Source organism: Choristoneura fumiferana, chromosome 10 (assembly GCF_025370935.1).
Source record: "Choristoneura fumiferana chromosome 10, NRCan_CFum_1, whole genome shotgun sequence".
Lineage (NCBI taxonomy): Eukaryota > Metazoa > Arthropoda > Insecta > Lepidoptera > Tortricidae > Choristoneura > Choristoneura fumiferana.
The window spans coordinates 7096560-7109858 of record NC_133481.1 but is presented as its reverse complement, the minus strand read 5'-3'; the positions used below and the strand labels follow the sequence as shown (position 1 = coordinate 7109858).

The window sequence follows — 13299 nt, the reverse complement described above, 5'->3', positions numbered from 1 at the left end:
AAGGCCTGACTTGGCTAGTTTCATATATCTACGAATTATATAATATTATAGCCTTCGCAAGTTTTAAAGCGTAAGTTCTTATATTCTTTCGAATTTGGCTTGCTGGTAGAAACTAGCCATCGAACATATGGCTCTGTCATGACTGTTTTAGTAGGTACTTAATATTAATTCGTATTATGATGAGAACTAGCCAAGTCAGACCTTAGGTTTCAATATATTATCCCATGTTATAAGAAGAAATGATAAGTATTTTAAGTTGTTATGCACCCATTTAGATCACATTTCACATTTTTGTTTTTGATGGTATTACTTACTGTACGCATCTACTTAGTTTAAAGCACCATTACCAGATGCGAGTGTTCTAGTTAGTGGAAAATTTAGGTGACTGATTAGTTGTATTAGGCGCCGTTTTAGTCATCAACTGCAGTTGGCTGCGAGCGAACAGATTCGATGTCTCGGGCGGGACCCGCTGCGCCAACTCCGAGGATTACGCAAGAGTTTTAACATTACACGAAATTATATTACGTCAGGAAACGTGCCGAGGAAAAATATCAAATATTTTTTCTATATTGGCGACATTGGCGCTCTCTTACTTATCATTTCCCCAATGCTCTCGGCAACGTCATTTTATTCGCCAAATGTAAAAACGTAGTCGTAAATTACATTTTATTTATGCCGACGAATATCAGACTTGATTTATACGTTTTTGGTGCTTAGCACATTTTCGGTAAAAGGAAATTATGCGTAAAATGAGTGAAAAGATGTCAGGACGAATTACACAGTGAAAATATTGTTTGTTTATAAGGAAGCCAATCACTAATGCGAGAACTTAATGCATCAGATATTTTACGACCTAAAGCCAATTTCAACCTCGTAAGTCCTCTCCTCGCGTACACCTACTTTATTAAGTAGGTATGTACATACCAATTGTAAGAAGAATTGCTATATGTACTAAGTAATATTGCGTACAAGTTTTTCAATGAAAAAAAAAACTTTAAATTTATTCAAAACATTTCCAAAATATTCGGCTCACTGATAAAATTGGGAATTGGCATTGGTCTCAAAAACAATGTTTATTTTTATAAAAAAACCGGCCAAGATATAAAAACTAAAAACCTAATCCTCAGAATGAAATAAATAAATAATAAAAATATAATATATATAATAGTAGTATTTAAATACCTAATCATAGTAGTAGTACCTAGTAGTAGTAGTAGTGAGTGAAAATCACGAAAGTTTTAAACATTATAAAATAACTGATCTTAAGCTGTAAATAAGATCGCATTTCCACAAATCAGTGTTTCAGTAACATTTGGTTTCATCTCTAAATTCTTACGAACTTTTTACTAAATTTTATAAGTGGTAGGGATTTTAACTATAGTTTTATTATGATTCCCAGAGAACTTAATTAAAATTATTAAAACTATAAAAACCTTATTACGTATAAAATTGTGACTTACCTACACGTTGCCTTGAAAACTAATAAAAACTATTTAAGATTCTCTGAACAATAGGAAACGAATAACATCTGACTGTTTCCTTCGCTTCTTTGTTGCAACTTTTCTTATTATCAGCATAAGCTAGCATAGTTGCGGTATCATCTGAGCTACGTGACGCCGCCATGGTTCCGTAAACCGCCGAGGGTGGCCGCCCTCCGCTGGGAACCATTCGCCTTGAAAGCCTTTTAATAACTGATCTCAACTCGCTTTCAGAAACGCCATGTTCCACCTCATAATTAATGAAAACGTGAGCTTTTAATAAACCCGCTACGAACATAGCATATAGCTTCTTACTCTATAGTGTCGCTTGTGGCAGCTGTATAGTTACACAACGTTAAATTAACCATGTTAACGGGTATCACTATATACCGGTAGCCGAGCTGTCGGTAGGCCTCCAACAAGATGGAGCGACGACCTGGTTAAGATCGCAGGATCGCGGTGGATGCGGAAAGCACAAGACCGGTCTGAGTGGAGAGCCTTGGGGAGGCCTATGTCCAGCAGTGGACGTCTTTCGGCTGACATGATGGTGATATGACTAAGTACTTCTCCAACAATCTTTCTGCCTTGGATATTTGGAACTGTTACGATATTTTCCATTCTTGTTCAGTTTTTTTTTAGGGCTAAATAACTTAAATTGAACGTCCATGAAAAAAGCTGGCAATATTTGAAAAAGTTGAAAAATTCAATGTATAAAAATGTCCATATCGTATTGTGTGCGTTTTCGTTCGTTCGATGGAATAGGATTAAAATGTTAGCATTGCGGCTGCCATGTACCCGTCGGGCGGCGGCGGTCGACATTTCACGATGATTAAAATGACCAAAGTTAATTAAAATGGCTTTTATGCTTCTTTCTTTTCGACATAGGTTAGGTAGGTACCTACTTACAATAAGACCTGTAGTTAACAATTTCAAAGTGCATATTATACTGGGTGGGTCTTTTAAACGTTTAACAAGAGCAAATAATTAAAACATAGATCGTACTCGTCACACTAAACGACATTAGTTCAGCGACTTTTAAAAATGATGGATTCTTTAGGTTTTCCTTTTCATACAAATGAAAAAATTACGCCATCCTAGAGCCCAATTGACGTCGCCTGTTACGTTACAAACATCAAACATTTTGCTTAACATTGCTTCTTGAATAATAAGCTTTTAAATGTAATAGATATAAAAAACTAATTATTTTGTAAGTTGCTAAACTAAAGTCGTTCAGTTTCAGTTTTTTTTATTTGACGAGTACGATCTTACGATCTATATTTGCTCCAGTTAAAGGCCCCACGCGGTATATGTACGTGTACGAGGGACATATTAGAGAATTACATTAAACTACCTACTACATATGCATATTTGGGCATTTTTACTTTAAATGTCGCAACATTTCTTTCAGAATTAGGTCATCCTGGTTTCTCCTTAAAATCACGAGCACTAACTGATTTTGACGAAAAAAAAACCTCCTCAATTTTCCACAAAAAATTCATGTGTCCATTTCGTAACGACCCTTATAAGTTGTATGGAAAAAGTCACTAAACTGCCAAAAAATTAGGGACACTTATTTTCTTCGTCTAAAATTTAGACTCTAAATCAATAGTGCTCGTCATTCAGTGTAAACATTTTTAACGGACTTCAGAAAAAAGGGGAGTTTATCAATTCGTTTGTATATTTTTTCTTTTTTGTATGTTTGTTATTTCAGAACTCCGTCATTTATGAACCGATTTGATTTTTTTTCTCTTTCATATAGGAATGTCACAGTCCACAAAAAGGAGGTACATTCGGCAAAAAAAGCTTGTTCTTAAAATTATTTTTTTAACGAAAACTTATTACAAGCATTATATTTATTTGCAGTGTAATGTCACTTTGTTTGCTCGGGTAGAATCTTTCAACACAAATTTGAAGTGGATATCTTCAACCGATTGAGCTGAAATTTTTCACGCATGAATAAATCCAATGACAACGCAATAGTATTATGACATGCAGTTGATCTGATGATAAAGCTAGCGGGTGACCATAGGAACTCTGTGATAAACGACACGACCGCATCGAGTTTGGACTCGTTTGATTCGTCTTGACGAGTACTTTGGTAACCAGGGGCATAAAGTACAGTCGGCAAAAAAAAAACTTATATTAGAAGAATTTTAAGAAAAACTTTTATTGGACTATTTACGGAACCCTTCATGTACGAGTCCGACTCGCACTTGACCAAAATATTATCAAAATTCCCATGAAGTTCCAATGGTTGGACTGATGTGAAATTTTGTGAATCCGATGACAATTTATGGTCTGTTTTTTAATCCGAGATACTAAAATGACGTTTCATGTGTTACCTGTTTTTTTGCGTCTCATAATAGTGATGTGCCGCAACCGGTGATCACTGAAATATTTTGTAGGTACCTAAGTACCTATGTTATATGTATAAAATATTAAGATATGAACGGATCCTTGACGTACTAGCATGTAGGACACTTAGGACATTCTAGAAAAGGTAAAATGGGTCTAATAAAAATGCGACCGTTTTGGAGATATTTCTACTATATACATGTTGATATTTAAGTTTCAATTTCATTTTAAGTACGAGCGCCCTCAATGCTTACCATAAAAACACTCATACCATAACATGAGAAACACAATACGAGTAAAGTAACGAATGTCGAATAGAATACGAAAAACATGAATGACGTAATGGCCCTATACTACGAAATGCAAAACTCGAACGTCGTATGTTGCCATCCCGCTGAAGCTTATCTTTTTGATATCATAAAATACACGTTTTACCGATTATTTGCAATTATATCCGAAACCGAAATCACAGAGCAGCACTGTTCGTTTTATGCTGGCCACATTATTTTTACATTTGACATTTCAGACTTTCATTCTAGTATCTAGGTTTCACAAATAGACCATAATAATAGTACCATGACCAAATTAATCAGTACAAGGGTACTTTGTTTGAAGTTAAATGTATTGGCGATCAATTTGTAACTTTGTAGAATCGTGTTTGGGGTTCTGTATAGATATGGAATTTGGCGCGGTGTGTTTTTCGCAACGTTGTTGCAACCGACGATGCAATTTTTGGAAATTCCTAAGGGAATTTTTGCGAAATCCAGCAATTCAAATTCAACTGCTAGACCCAATGGTCCATGCGTGCGAAGCCGGCGGTAAGGCTGCTGGTTACAATATAAAGACTTAAATCATGTTATGTCGCCGTTACGTGCTCAAGCTCGGCCGCAGACTCCGGCCGCTCGACGCTCGGTCGCGCACGTCCCCCATGATTGATTGGTGCCGTATCCGCAACTCCGCATCCTCGTGCTCCCTCAATGACAACTCTTGATGGAAACATTTCTTGTATCATCATGGTTTTCAAGACGCTTGTCATAACGCGGTCATGTGAATATTGATACCTTTCTTGCTTAGACGTAGTACTTATTCTTTGTTAAGCTTAACATACCTAGTTTTAGGAGACATTGACATGCCTTTTCGATCCATTCATATTGTTCAATTAAAACATAAAACTGAATAAGTTTAAAATTGCACACGGGTACCGTTGCTGCTAGGGAATGCATTTTCAATCTCTTTCAGTTTTGAACGGCATGTAGGGTATTCATATTCATTTATTTTTGTAGCGATCCATAGATAAATAAATCTATACATACGAAGGGACAAAACACTAAACCTGTATCGTGGTGACGGGAGCTGTAAACTAAATAAGTTTGGAAAGGTAGACCGGCGAATCGGATGCCATGTCATAAGTAAAATGTAGGCGTTTTAATGTTGAGCTGACTGAGATAGGTAGGTACACTGTGAAATAGTGAAATCTAAGAAGTTCATGGATATGGATATGAACTTCTTAGATTTCACAGTTAGGTAGGTTTCGCAAAAAATATTCGATACCAATACGTGGAATCCAAACTAAGCTCGGCGGTAATCGAGGAAGCGTCGCACGTGAAATCGCGTGCCATGTCTGCATTGGCCACACTCCACGTGAAGCACAAAGCCAATCGAATCTCAAGCTGCACTCTAGGTACTTTACAATGGATACGACCTCGCCAGTTCGTCACGGAAATAAACTGCTATCTCTTCATCTACGAGTATTATGTAAATCTTACAATTAGTGTATGCGCGATGCGTACTTCGATATGCGTAGATAACTAATCGTGATACAAGCGTGGAACTCCTTTCAAGAACATAGTTTACGTTATATTGACGAATATATCATCATTACAGATGACACAGTCAAGATATTTTCAAGGTTTTTGATGGCTGCTAAATACTGGGTTCACTCAACATGCCGAGATTAGGTCTATAACGTGTAGGTATTAATTAGGGTATGATTTTATTGATCACCTAAAAAAAACATTTTCGGCAACCTAATAAATAATATTTGTTCCTAAAATAGCAGATCTGTCACCTAAATTGAATCACGGGATAATATTAAAACGCGTACCTAAATATTATTTAAAAATTACGCGGAAATAATATTGATCATCAAATAATTAAACTGAAATATGACGGTGATGATATATACAATGAATGCAATAATAATAATAATATCCTCTAACAAATTACACAAATTGACCCAGCCCCAAACTAAGCAGTTTGTTCTATGGGTGCTAAACAACGGGTAGACATAATACATATACACTTAAATACATAAAAACATCCAAACTCAAGTACCTACTACCCTACTACAAACATTTGTACTCATCATACAAGTATTAGCAAAAAAATGTTCGTTTCTGAGGGTCGCAATTCTACCTAACACTCCTCCTCGGTTCGCTCGTCGTCGTACCTAACCAGACCTACCAAAGTAGAATAGGTAGAAGCATCGAATTAAGGAACTGATCTATTTATTAGGTGACAGATTTATTATTTTTGTGATCGAATTTTGATGATCAAACTATAATTTAGGATACAGGTTTACATTAATCTGATAACTCATACTTAGAGACAGTTTTAATTAATATGATGACTAATATATTTCTTAGGGATAGACATTATAATTAGGGTATCGCAGTTTAGTGACAAATCTAAATTTAAGTGACAGAAAATATAGTTCCCTATTAATTATAACGCAATCATATATTTTTTGTTAAATTATCACCAGCAGGCTTAGTGCTTTTAAATGTTTAATTTCACGAGTCTTATAAACTTCATCGCAATGATGTTACGGTTACGATTACGACTCTGTTACGTAATTGACTTCTTCAACAAAATTGGAGCTGACAAAAGGGGTCTGCACACGGCGACCTTTTGATCGCTCTAAAGATCCTCGAAGTTAGCCTCTCCTATCTAATTAGCTCTTGGGAAACCAACCGGGTCACAGATCGAATAATTACTCCATGATTCCTAGCGTATAATTGTCTGCGAGAACGAACATTGTACTTATCTGCATTATTTTGTTGCAGAGGCGGCGCTGCACGAATGCCGCGGCTGTCGGTGAGATATCTACCTACTTTGTCTGTCATTGAACCCTCTTCTGCCCTCTACTTTGGCTCCGTGCCTTTTGGCTAATTATAACGGCCACCAACTTTTTACTCGAGAATGAAATTCAATTTTTACACTTGAAGTATTCTGCCTTAATTTGGATACCTGTTTAAGAACTGAAAGCCTTTGCTATGGGAAATATGCAAACATTTTTTTTTATTTGTTCAAATATATCTTCACTGTTTGATAAACTGAGTTGTGGCGTGGAAGAATATTTTATAAAATATAAAAAATATGAGGACGAAAAATATGTGGATGCCTTAAATTTATAAATTGTCAGTTAGACAATCAATTAGAAGAGATGCAAACTTTATTCGCTCGTATCTTCCTTGTTTTGAAACAGATATTGATTATATAATACCAAACAATAACTTTTTATTGAACACCACACGAACACATACCTAATATTAAGCACTGCTTAGGTACTAAGCTGTTACAAAAAACACGGTTATAAGTATTGATTATTTTTACATTATTATCACGTTAAATTATTTAAGAGAAAAATTGTTAAGTAGTTAGTTATCTATATATATATATATCGGAAACGGCTCCAACGATTTCTATGAAATTTGGTATGTAGGGGTTTTCGGGGATGAAAAATCGATCTAGCTTGGTCTTATTTCTGGGAAAACGCTTATATCGAGTTTTAGCCCGAGCAAAGCTCGGTCACCCAAGTACTGCCTTCTGAAATGGTGGACCTATTTTTTTAAGAAGTAATTAGCTATCAGGTTGACCTGCGCGATATCAGAATCTTTGATACCACTACCACTGATCTCCACATTCTTTTTGATATGCTTTGATGCGATAATATTGACAGTACCTTGCGATCCATTACCTCAAACGCTTCTTTTTGTATCTTAATTCAAGGTATTTCTCTGACTTACGATATTTATTAATTTAAGAAGCACTTCCAATATTTAGTCCGTAATATGTTTTGAATACGGCCACGACTCTTAATTAGGTAAAGTACCTACCTAATTCAACTTCAACGTAAAGCTACTTACCATAAAATAACTACGTTAAGTAACGATTTAATAACTAAAATACAAACAAAAGTGTTACCCAAACTATCGTATGAGGAGTAGTGCGGTGGCAAGAAGCCCCGACAGTCGGCAGACGATTTGTTCGCGTTACGCATTCCATTACGCAGAGATAAGGGCCTTGATTTGCACTCAATTTGGTACGCTTATGGGTTGCTTTGCCTTACGTAACACAAATACAACGCTCGTTTAGCATTCGTCTTCTAGCAATATAGATTTTTTGTTGATGAACATTGTAGAAGCTGCTAAACGTTGTAAATTGTAAAATGATAATGTACTATGTGTATGCATGTATGTGTTTTATATTGAAAATAGTAGGTTGGTACATAAATAAATTTCTATCAATGACTTGCATCAAACCAAACCTAAAGCTCCCAAATACCGCTCTAAATAAAAAATAAGGTACAAATTGCACTTCTTAAATTCGTGAACAAAAGTTTCTTCTTCGTGACATACCTACCCTCTGTCATCCTATTCCTAGGTACTCTACAAGCATGACCGACCATTTTTAGGGTTCCATCCCCAAAGGGTGCCAACGGGACCCTATTACTGAGACTCCGCTGTCTGTCTGTCTGTCCGTACTGTCACAGGGTTCTATCTCTGAAGCCGTAAAAGTTAGACACTTGAAATTTTCACAGATTATGTATTACTGTGGCCGCTATAACAACAAATACTAAAAATAAAATAAAGTTACAAATTAAAGGGGATCGTCATACAACAAACGGGTTTTTTTCAGCGTTTTTTGGTTGCTAGGCGTTATTAGCCGTTGCTAAGGCGACCGAGTCGCCTAGCAACGGGTAGCTATGTCGTTTGAATATTTACCTTTAAGTTTGCGATTTTATGATGTTTTATAAAAGCTTCGGATTGTGTGGTTTATTAGTTTTTGTGCAAAATTAATAATGCAATTTATGAACCACAAACCTCAATGTAGCCAACTTTGATAAAGCGCTCGCCAAATCCACACCGTATTAATCACTATGTTTACCTATTGTTTTTTACACTAAAAAAATCATACTAAGTATTTAACACTATTTACAAGGTTTATAATACAGTTTAAAATTTATTCACACTAGTCGAGCTTCTTATTATTTTATTACACAACATACGAAGTCCGCCGAATTTCCCGCGAATGAACCGCGCTGACAGCTATTTTTTTTTGCTGCGCGTGACGCGTTGCGGGCAATGATTTCAGAAGCAAACAGCCATAACCAAAGAGGATGAGAATTCAAATTGTTTTTTATTCGAAATACTTGCACAACTGCTTAATTTTTTATTCCCTGTCACTCAACATACACTGTCACTGTACATCTCAATGAAATTAAATTAAATTAAATGAAATATTTATTTGCTGGAATACGTTTGCATAAGGTCTTACAAGTAAATATCATCAGGAACAGTATTCAGTCGATATACAAAATCAACATGCAAATTTAAAATTACAATGATTATGATTTAAAATTCAAAAAGTCCTTAACATTATAGAAGCAGTGATCATGTAGCCATTCAGTCAGCCTTTCTTTAAATAATCTACCACGCAACACCTTCAACTCGTCAGGAAGGTTATTATACAGCACGACACACATGTTACAGGCATTCCTCTTATAGATGTCAGAGTGGCAAGGGGGTTGATACAACAGATTTTTGTATTGCGCGCGAAGCTCTCCTCCGAAGCATCTGCCACGTGTTTTAAAGTATTTTGGGTGGTCCTTAGTAAATAGACACGCTTTTAAAATATACATACAGGCCAAGGGCAGAACTTTAAACTTTTTGAAGAGTGGTCTACAGCTATCATCAAACCGAGCACCACCCACTGCACGTAAACATTTCTTTTGAATTAGGAATGCCCTATGGATGTCCACAGAGTTCCCCCACAGCAAGAGACCATAGTTGAGGGTAGACGACACGTAACCATAATAGGCTCATGCTAATGATAAAGTAGGTAATTTATTCAAGATAGTTCAGGAAGGTTAAAAACTGCGAACTCTAAACTGGGAACGATAATAGGTTCAAATAATCGAGTTACCAGAAAGTCGGCACTAGTCGGCAGCCGGGCGGGCTGCCGGCGCGGAACCAAGTACTTAATCCGCTTTGGTCACGACACCGCAACTTCGTCGATCGCTCTCCCAGCTAGTTCTACTTTAAACTTATGCACGGCGTCGCGAAATCTCCTACAAAAGATTAATAAGATACAAGCTGAGCAACTTTCTGAAAACTACCTAAGAAGTGTCAGAGTATGGTAAATGCCTATATATTTCACATAATTTTTGTCATTATTAGCATTAACGCTGCTTTTGCGACGAGCATTTGTCACCACTAGCGGTATTACGAACAAAGTTACAGCTACGTATGTGAATATTTTTTTTACGAAGATAATAGGCTAGAAGGTAAGTGTCAGTTCAATAAATACCGGATGTGGCCTGTAATATGAGCAAATAATTAAAACATAGATCATACTCGTTAAACTAAACAACATTAGTTCAGCGACTTTTAGAAATAATTAGTTTTCTAATTTTTGTTACACTTAAGTTTATTCGAAGAAGCAATGTAAAGCAAAATGCTTGATGCTTGTAATGTGACAGGCGACGTCAGTTGTGTTCTAGGATGGCGTACATTGATAGCAGTGTTTAATTTGTATGATAAAAGGAAAATTCAGAGTCCATTATATTTTAAAAGTCGCTGATCTTATGTTGTTCAGTTTGACGAGGACGATTTACGTTTTAAGTTTTTGCTCGTATTACAGTACAGGCCACGCCCGATAGATTATCAAAAAATATCGGTCACGTCTTTTTTCTTTTGTTTTTTATTAAACAAAGAATTATAATTAGAATTATAAAGTTCTATTTTTCTTTGTTTTATGTAATGATACTTAGTTATTTATTGTACTTATTGTGTGTTAAGAATTAGAAGATATAGCCAGTTAAAGTTCCGCGTGACGTCACGCCATGCGATACTTTTTAGGACGGCGTGGCGTCACGGGCCCCCACTCCCGAACTTTGACGTGCTTCAATTGACAAAAGAAAAAATCCGTGTTCAATATTTTCTGAAAATCTAACTGACAGACTAAATAGAATATTTTTTCATACTTTCCAATTCGCATTGTGAGCTTGAGAAGCTAACCTCAAATTCACTTACCGAACCTGGGAAAACTGTCAAAACTTTTTGTTCAGTCGTCATCAGATATTTCGGAGCGGCCAAGGTGATCAAAAATATCTAAACATTAACTCTAATTTGTACTAATCTATATCTATAGGTACGAGTACTTAGGTACTATAATAATATTATAAAGAGGAAAGATTTGGATTTTTGGATGTTTGTTACGAATTAACTCAAAAACTACTGGACCGATTTTAACAACTCTTTCACTATTAGAATGCTAAATTATTCCAGAGTGCCATAGGCTATAATATTTATTAACAGAAAAAATTAGGGTTCCGTACTAAAACTTCAATAATGTGCCTCAAAGTGTAAAAAGTTGCCATAATAATAATGAAGTGCCCTCGATTAGAGACCTTTTTAGAGTTCTGTGCCGAAAGGGTAATAAAAACGGGACCCTAATACTAAGACTCCACTGTCTGTTTTTTTGTCTGTCACTAGGCTGTATCTCATGAACCGTGATAGCTAGACAGTTGAAATTTTCACAGATGATGTATTTCTGTGGCCGCTATAACAACAAATACTAAAAACATAATAAAATAAATATTTAAGAGCGTTTATTCCTGCTGAGATGGCAACGTTGCATTTTTGTTAGTTTTTCTCGATTATTCCATAAAAATTTAATGAAAATTAATAATGTTGTCTGATAGAACACTTCTTAATAAGTATAGAATACTTCTTAATATAAGTTAATGTGTCTACTCCAATAATTATTCGTTATAGACTTTTATTTTCTTTAAAAACCGGTCATAAACATTAATTCGTTTTTAAGGAATATAAAAGTCTATAACAAATAATTATTGGAGTAGACACATTAACTTATATATTAAGAAGTGTTCTATCAGACAACATTATTAATTTACATTAAATTTTTATGGAATAATCGAGAAAAACTAACAAAAATGTACGGAAAGTACGACTCGCACTTGGCTAGTTTTATTTTTATTTTGGGCGTGCGAAGCCGGAATAATAGAGTGCATGTCACGATATTTTTGACCACCTTGGCCGCTCCGAAATATCTGATGGCGACTGTACATATCTATTTGTATACATACCTACTTTATGGGAGCGCCAAAGTTCGCATACTCTTCGCTAGTCATAACGTAATTTTTGTCCGAATCATTGTTTGTCATATTTTTTTCCCACTGAAACCTTAATTGTTTCTTAATTTTTATATGGTCATGGTCACCCTAAACAAAACTATAGGTTAGTTAGGCTATAGGTTAGGTTTGTATTCGGTATAACAATGAACAATCTTTGGATTCAGAGAAAAAAAGAGATGGCAATCGATCATTCTGACAAATATTACATTCGGACTTGTTTACAATAATAAGTACTCGTATACAATACAACCCGATATAAAACCCCTACTTTATATTTCGGAACGTACGACTTTCGTGGTATAGGCAGAACTAAAAATACGTTTTAGTTTATTCCTTCCTCGCCAGATCGCTGCTACGACACAGCATGCTACAAAGGCTCGTAGCAAGCCCCGCTAAGATAATTTTATTTGGTCAAAAACTGTTATATTTTATCAGTGTGCATTTTTACGCATTGTAAACAAATTAACACTGACATATTTAGTACCTACACAGCAATCTAAGACGCTAAAATGAAGCAACATTTTCGTTTACTTCAATTTAAAATTATTGCTCCGTTAATATTCATAGTATGAATAATTATGGAAATCAAAAGCGAGTCTGTAATACACTGTTTTACTTCAGGACTGAATAGGTACATTTAATTTAATCAATACTTGTACAAATTATGTTTCAACATTATGAATGCATCGCATGTTTGTTGTTTACACAGGTGACGTGTCTGGTACTTACCGACGGTATTTAAGGTCTGCACAGAATTAAATTGAACTAGTCTCTGTTTTTAAATGATTTGTAAACAGTGCAACTCCGTTTGCTGCAACTCGAAATGACTAAAATATAAAATGAACATAAATGTCAGGCCATTATGGTTTCTGTTTACCTTACGACGCAACTCTAGAATGAAAAGCTGAAACTAGGAAGGTGTTTACTTCGAACGTAGGTAGTAGGTACATATAGTAGGTAAAATAAATCCTCATAGGTACCCAAGTGAAACAACAACAGAAACTGTATTTTGATATAAAAACCTAC

The 13299-nt window shown here is 35.5% G+C and overlaps 1 protein-coding gene across 1 annotated transcript in view; it reads left to right on the top strand.

The window, feature by feature from the left end:
• Positions 1-13299, top strand: part of tutl (immunoglobulin superfamily member turtle) — a 93739-nt gene that overhangs the window by 41873 nt on the left and 38567 nt on the right. Inside the window, exon 2 of the mRNA XM_074093306.1 lies at positions 6899-6929. The gene's annotated coding sequence lies outside the window, so the exon portion shown is untranslated. The remainder of the gene's footprint in view (positions 1-6898; positions 6930-13299) is intronic.